Here is a 6999-nt window from a genome sequence, read left to right on the forward strand (position 1 = left end):
GAGGGTGAGGACTGAGTGGGTGCTGCACTGTCAGAGGGTCAGTACTGAGGGAGTGCTGCACTGTTTGAGGATCAGTACTGAGGGAGTGCCGCAATGTCAGAGGGTGTGTACTGAGGGAGTGCTGCACTTTTTGAGGGACGGTTTTGAGGGAGTTCTGCACTGTTGGAGGTTCAGCACTGAGGGAGTGCTGCATTTTGCAGGGTCAGCACTCAGGGAGTGCTGGAGTGTCAGAGCATCATTACTGAGGGAGTGCTGCACTGTCAGATGGTCAGTTCTTTGAGAGCGCCGCACTGTTTGAGGGTCAGTACTGAGGGAGTGTTGCACTATCGGAGGGTCAGTACTGAGGGACTGCTGTACTGTCGGAGGGTCAGTACTGAGGGAGTGCTGCACTCTCGGATGGTCAGTACTGAGCGAGTGCTCCACCATTGGAGGGTCAGTACTGAGGGAGTGCCCCACTGTCGGAGGGTCAGTACTGAGCGAGTGCCGCACTGTTGGAGGGTTCGTACTGAGGGAATGCTGCACTGTCAAAGGGTCAGTACTGAGGGAATGCTGCACTGTCAAAGGGTCAGTACTGAGGGACTGCTGCACTCTTGGAGGGTCAGTACTGAGGGAGTGCCCCACTGTCGGAGGGTCAGTACTGAGGGAGTGCTGCTCTGTTGGAGGGTCAGTACTGAGGGAGTGCTGCACTGTCAGAGGATCAGTCCTGAAGGCGTGTGGCACTGTCCGAGGGTCAGTACCGAGGGACGCCGCACTGTCAGAGATTCAGCACTGAAGGAAAGCTGCACTGTTAGAGGGGCAGTACTGAGGGAGTGCTGCACTGTCAGAGGGTCAGCACTGAAGGATTGTTGCACTGTCAGAGGGGCAGTACTGAGGGAAATCTGCTCTGTCGGAAGATCTTTACTCAGGGCGCGCTGCACTGTCGGATTGGAGGTGCTGAGGGAGTGCTGCACTGTCAGAGGGTCAGTACTGAGGGAGTGCTGCACTGTCAGAGGGTCAGTACTGAGGGAGTGCTGCACTGTCAGAGGGTCAGTACTGAGGGAGTGCTGCACTGTCAGAGGGTCAGTACTGAGGGAGTGCGGCACTGTCGGAGGGTCAGTACTGAGGGAGTGCTGCACTGTCAGAGGGTCAGCATGAGGGAGTGCTGCACTGTCAGAGGGTCAGTACTGAGGGAGTGCTGCACTTGTCAGAGGGTCAGTACTGAGGGAGTGCTGCACTGTCGGAGGGTCAGTACTGAGGGAGTGCTGCATTGTTGGAGGGTCAGTACTGAGGGAGTGCCCCACTGTTGGAGTGTCAGTACTGAGAGAGTGCCCCACTGTCGGAGGGTCAGTACTGAGGGGGTGCCGCACTGTTGGATGGTCAGTACTGAGGGAGAGCTGCACTGTCGGAGTGTCAGTACTGAGGGAGTGCTGCACTGTCAGAGGGTCCGTACTGAGGGAGTGCTGCACTGTCAGAGGATCAGTCTTGAAGGATTGTGGCCCTGTCGGAGGGTCAGTACTGTGGGAGTGCTGCACTGTTGGGGGGTCAGTACTTAGGGAGTGCTGCACTGTCAGAGGGTCAGCACTGAACGATTGCTGCACTCTCAGAGGGGCAGTACTGAGGGAACTCTGCTCTGTCGGAAGATCTTTACTGAGGGAGTGCTGCACTGTCAGAGGGTCAGCACTGAGTGAGTGCTGCTCTGTCGGAGGGTCAGCACCGAGGGATACCGCACTGTCAGAGATTCAGCACTGAATGATTGCTGCACTCTCAGAGGGGCAGTACTGAGGGAACTATGCTCTGTCGGAAGATCTTTACTGACACAGTGCCGCACTGTTGGAGGGTCAGTACTTAGAGAGTGCTGTACTGTCAGAGGGTCAGTGCTGAGGGAGTGCTGCACTATCGGAGGGTCAGTATTGAGGGAGTGCCGCACTGTTGGAGGGTCAGTACTGAGGGAGTGCAACACTGTCAGAGGGTCAGTACTGAGTGAGTGCAGCACTGTCGGAGGGTCAGTACTGAGTGAGTGCAACACTGTCAGAGGGTCAGTACTGAGTGAGTGCAACACTGTCAGAGGGTCAGTACTGAGGGAGTGCCGCACTGTCGGAGGGTCAGTACTGAGGGAATGCTGCACTGTCAGAAGGTCAGTACTGAGGGAGCGCTGCACTGTCGGAGGGTCAGTACTGAGGGAGTGCTGCACTGTCGGAGGGTCAGTACTGAGGGAGTGCTGCACTGTCGGAGGGTCAGTACTGAGGGAGTGCTGCACTGTCGGAGGGTCAGTACTGAGGGAGTGCCGCACTGTCGGAGGGTCATCCTGCGAGAGTGCTGCAATTTTAGAGGGTCAGTACTGAGGGAGTGCTGCACTGTCGGAGGTGCCTTCTGTTGGATGAAATGTTAACCCAAATCCCTGCCTGCCTTCTCAGGGAACCAAAATAGATCCCAAAGCACTGTCTGAATTTGAGAAAGGCGTTTCTTCCTGGTGTCCTTGGACAATATTTATCCCTTAATGGTCCTTATTACATTCCTGTTGTTGGATCTGGCTGTGCGTCAAGTGGTTGCCTTTTTTCCTACATTACAACAATGACTGTACCCCAAAACAATTTAATTTACTGTACAGTGTGTGCAGATGTGCTGAAGCTGTGAAAGGTGCTGGAGAACAAAGTGGAGGGAGCCCATTTCACGCTAGAGGTTGCCACCTTGTGGAAAGGATCAGAATTGCAATTTGCATATGAACCCCCATTGGAAAAGGAACCCTTGTTGAAAAGATATTTTTCCAATTTCCACAGAAGAGGTTGTTCCCAAAAATCAAAGGGAATGGGAGGCTAACAAAATCAATTTGGTTTGGAGGCAGGAGGCAGTATTTACACAAACTGACAGGACTTCAGTGATGTGGAGAGACTGGAGAAGCTTGGTTTAGTCCCCTTAGAGGAGAGAAGGTTATAAGGGGAGATTTAATCGAGGTTTTCAAGATCATGAATGGTTTGGATAGGGTTACGAAGGAGGAACTGTTTCCAGTGGCAGGAGTGTCAGTAACTAGAGACCCTTTGAAGATAATCGGCAAAACAGTCGAAGGGATCATGAGGAAACATCTTTTCACACAGCGAGTTGTTGTGGTCTGGAATAAGCTGCCTGTCAGAGCGGTGAAAGCCGATTCAGTAGGAATTTTCCAAAAGAGAATTGGATGACTACTTGAAGGGCAAAAATTTGCAGGGCTATGGGGAAAAAGCAGGTGATTTGAACCAGTGGATAGCTCTCTCAAAGAGCCAGCACAGGTACAATGGGCCAAATGGCCTGCTCCTGTGCTGTATCACTCTTTGATTATATAAAACCCACCATTTCCCTATAACAAGGGCACCCCACAAAGTGAGCTACTTTATAACAAATGGCACAGTATTGAAGAGGTAACTCAAAAGCTATTTTGACATAAGATTGCACATCCAACCATGGGAACCACTTGAGTGAGCGCACACAGCACCTCAGTCTAACACTCGTTCGAAAACCAGCACAGCTCACCCACAATTCTGCACCGCTCAATCAGCTTTGGCTATGTGGTGAGCCTTGCTGGAGCAGGGTCTGAACACACAACCTCTCAAACACCAAGGCATGAGTGTTCCCAACTGAACCACAGCGAAGCCATTTGACTGCGGAGATCAGCAAACACAGAGGTGGTTCGAGAGTGTTGGCAGTGACTGGCTCAGAGCTCCCACACTGCATTCAGACACATTCCTTTAAAGATTGCAGTTTAATGGCTCGGGAGGAAGGGAGAAGGGCAGATCGCAAAACCACGAAACGATCTAAAAGGAATCTGCTGGGCTGCTCAAGTCAGCAAGAAAATATCTAAAATTAGCTGTGTGTATAATTTACCAGAATGCTTCCTTCTGTTAAAAATTAATTTACTCTTCCTTTTTTAGCTCAAAAATAGATAAGGGTCTGTTCCAAATGCCAACCTCTTCCTCAAAACAATCACCGTTTAAAAGGCCCTGATTTCATGAAGAAACTAATGTAGGAATTTATTTTTGACTTGGTCAATTTGAACAAAGATAAAGTGATGCTGTGACCCTGCCATGATTTCTAATGTGACACGTGTGTGATTTATAGAGTTGCGTGCATGTGCATGGTCGGTAATGTTGGACTCGTATCATTCGAACGAATCTACGTTGCACACCTCCCAGGTGAATGTATCTTTCCTGAGGTGCAGTGACTGGAATCCTAACACAGGTCCCTAGATGGGGAAGTCTGATGAAGACTCTGGAACTGAAGCATATCTTCCTCCGCTTTGTATTCCAGCCCCTTTGGGATAACATTTTGTACCTGTGCACTAGCTTTTAGCCACTACAAGGATATATACGGCACAGAGACAGGCCATTCAGCCCATCCAGTCCATACTGGTGTTGATGCTCCTCTTGAGCCTCCTCCCATCCTTCCTCAACTAAATCTCCCATTGTCACCCTCTATTCCCTTGTCCCTCACATCCATGTCTAGCTTCCCCTTAAATACATCTACACTGTTCACTCCAACCACTTGCTGTGGTAGCGAGTTCCACATTCTCACCACTCTCTGGGTAAAGAAGTTCCTTCTGAACTCCCAATTGGATTTCTTGGCCTCTAGTTCTGCTCTTCCCCACAAGGGGAAACATTCTCTCTGTATCTACTCAATCAAAACCTTTCAGAATTTTAAAGACCTCTATTCAGTAACCCCTCAGCCACCTTTCAAGAGAAAAGAGACCCAGCCTGTCAATCCTGTCCTGATCTGTAAACCCACACATTCCTGGGACCATCCTTGTAAATCTTCTCTGCACTCTCTCCAGTGCCTCTATATCCTTTTTATAATATGGTGATCAGAACTGCACACAGTGCTCTAAGTGGGATAGTACTCTAACTTGTGTATTTGGTCACGCTAATCTGTTAGCACCTCTACAGCTTTTTAAAAATTCTTTCACAGGATGTGGGCGTCGCTGGCTAGGCCAGCATTTATTACCCATCGCTAGTTATTATAAGATCATAAGACATAGGAGCAGAAATTAGGCCATTCGGCCCATCGAGTCTGCTCCGCCATTCAATCATGGCTGATAAGTTTCTCAACCCCGTTCTCCCGCCTTCTCCCCGTAACCTTTGATCCCCTTACCAATCAAGAACCTATCTATCTCGGTCTTAAATACACTCAATGACCTGGCCTCCACAGCCTTCTGTGGCAATGAATTCCATAGATTCACCACTGTCTGGCTAAAGAAGTTTCTCCTCATCTCTGTTCTAAAAGGTCTTCCCTTTACTCTGAGGCTGTGCCCTCGGGTCCTAGTCTCTCCTACTAATGGAAACATCTTTCCCACGTCCACTCTATCCAGGCCTTTCAGTATTCTGTAAGTTTCAATCAGATCCCCCCTCATCCTTCTAAACTCCATCGAGTATAGATCCAGAGTCCTCAAACGTTCCTCATATGTTAAGCCTTTCATTCCAGGGATCGTTCTTGTGAACCTCCTCTGGACCCTCTCCAGGGCCAGCACATCTTTCCTGAGATACGGGGCCCAAAATTGCTCACAATATTCTAAATGTGGTCTGACCAGAGCCTTATAAAGCCTCAGCAGCACATCCCTGCTTTTATATTCTAGTCCTCTCGAAATAAATGCCAACATTGCATTTGCCTTCCTAACTACCGACTCAACCTGCAAGTTAACCTTAAGAGAATCCTGGACTAGGACTCCCAAGTCCCTTTGGACTCCAGATTTCTGAATTCTCTCCCCATTTAGAAAATAGTCTATGCCTCTATTCTTCCTACCAAAGTGCATGACCTCACACTTCCCCATGTTATATTCCATCTGCCACTTCTTTGCCCATTCTCTTAACCTGTCCAAATCCTTCTGCAGCCTCCCCGTCTCCTCAATACTACCTGTCCCTCCACCTATCTTTGTATCATCTGCAAACTCAGCCAGGATGCTCTCAGTTCCTTCATCTAGATCATTAATGTATAAAGTGAAAAGTTGTGGTCCCAACACTGACCCCTGCGGAACTCCACTAGTCACTGGCCACCATCCTGAGAAGGACCCCCTTATCCCCACTCTCTGCCTCCTGCCAGACAGCCAATCTTCTATCCATGCTAGTACCTTGCCTCTAACACCATGGGCTCTTATCTTACTGAGCAGCCTCCTGTGCGGCACCTTGTCAAAGGCCTTCTGGAAGTCCAAGTAGATAACATCCATTGGCTCTCCTTTGTCTAACCTACTTGTTACCTCCTCAAAGAATTCTAACAGATTTGTCAGGCATGACCTCCCCTTGATGAAACCATGCTGACTTTGCCCTATTTTACCATGCACTTCCAAGTATTCTGAAATCTCATCCTTAATAATGGACTCTAAAATCTTACCAACGACCAACGTCAGGCTAATCAGCCTGTAATTTCCTGTCTTTTGCCTCACTCCCTTCTTAAACAGGGGGGTTGCATTAGCGATTTTCCACTCCTCTGGGACCCTCCCTGACTCCAGTGATTCCTGAAAGATCACCACTAACGCCTGCACTATCTCTTCATCTATCTCCTTCGGAACTCTGGGATGTAATCCATCTGGTCCAGGTGATTTATCCACCTTCAGACCTTTTAGTTTTCCTAGCACCTTCTCCTTGGTAATGGCCACCATACTCACCTCTGCCCCCCGAATCTCTTGAACTTTGGGCATGCCACTCGTGTCTTCCACTGTGAAGACTGACGCAAAGTACCTATTCAGTTCCTTTGCTATTTCTATGTTCCCCACTACTATTTCTCCAGCATCATTTTCTAGTGGCCAAATGTCCACTTTTGCCTCTCTCTTACCCTTTATATATCTAAAAAATCTCTGCAATCTTCTTTTATATTACTGGCTAGTTTACCCTCATATTTAATCTTCTCCCTCCTTATTTCTTTTTTAGTTGTCCTCTGTTGGTCTTTGTAGGCTTCCCAATCCTCTGGTTTCCCACTGCTCTTCGCCGCATTGTATGCTTTCTCTTTAGCTTTTATGCTGTCCCTGACTTCTCTTGTCAGCCATGGTTGCCTCGTCCTCCCTTT

The sequence above is a fragment of the Carcharodon carcharias genome, chromosome X (genome assembly GCF_017639515.1).
Source record: "Carcharodon carcharias isolate sCarCar2 chromosome X, sCarCar2.pri, whole genome shotgun sequence".
NCBI classification, from domain to species: Eukaryota; Metazoa; Chordata; class Chondrichthyes; order Lamniformes; family Lamnidae; genus Carcharodon; species Carcharodon carcharias.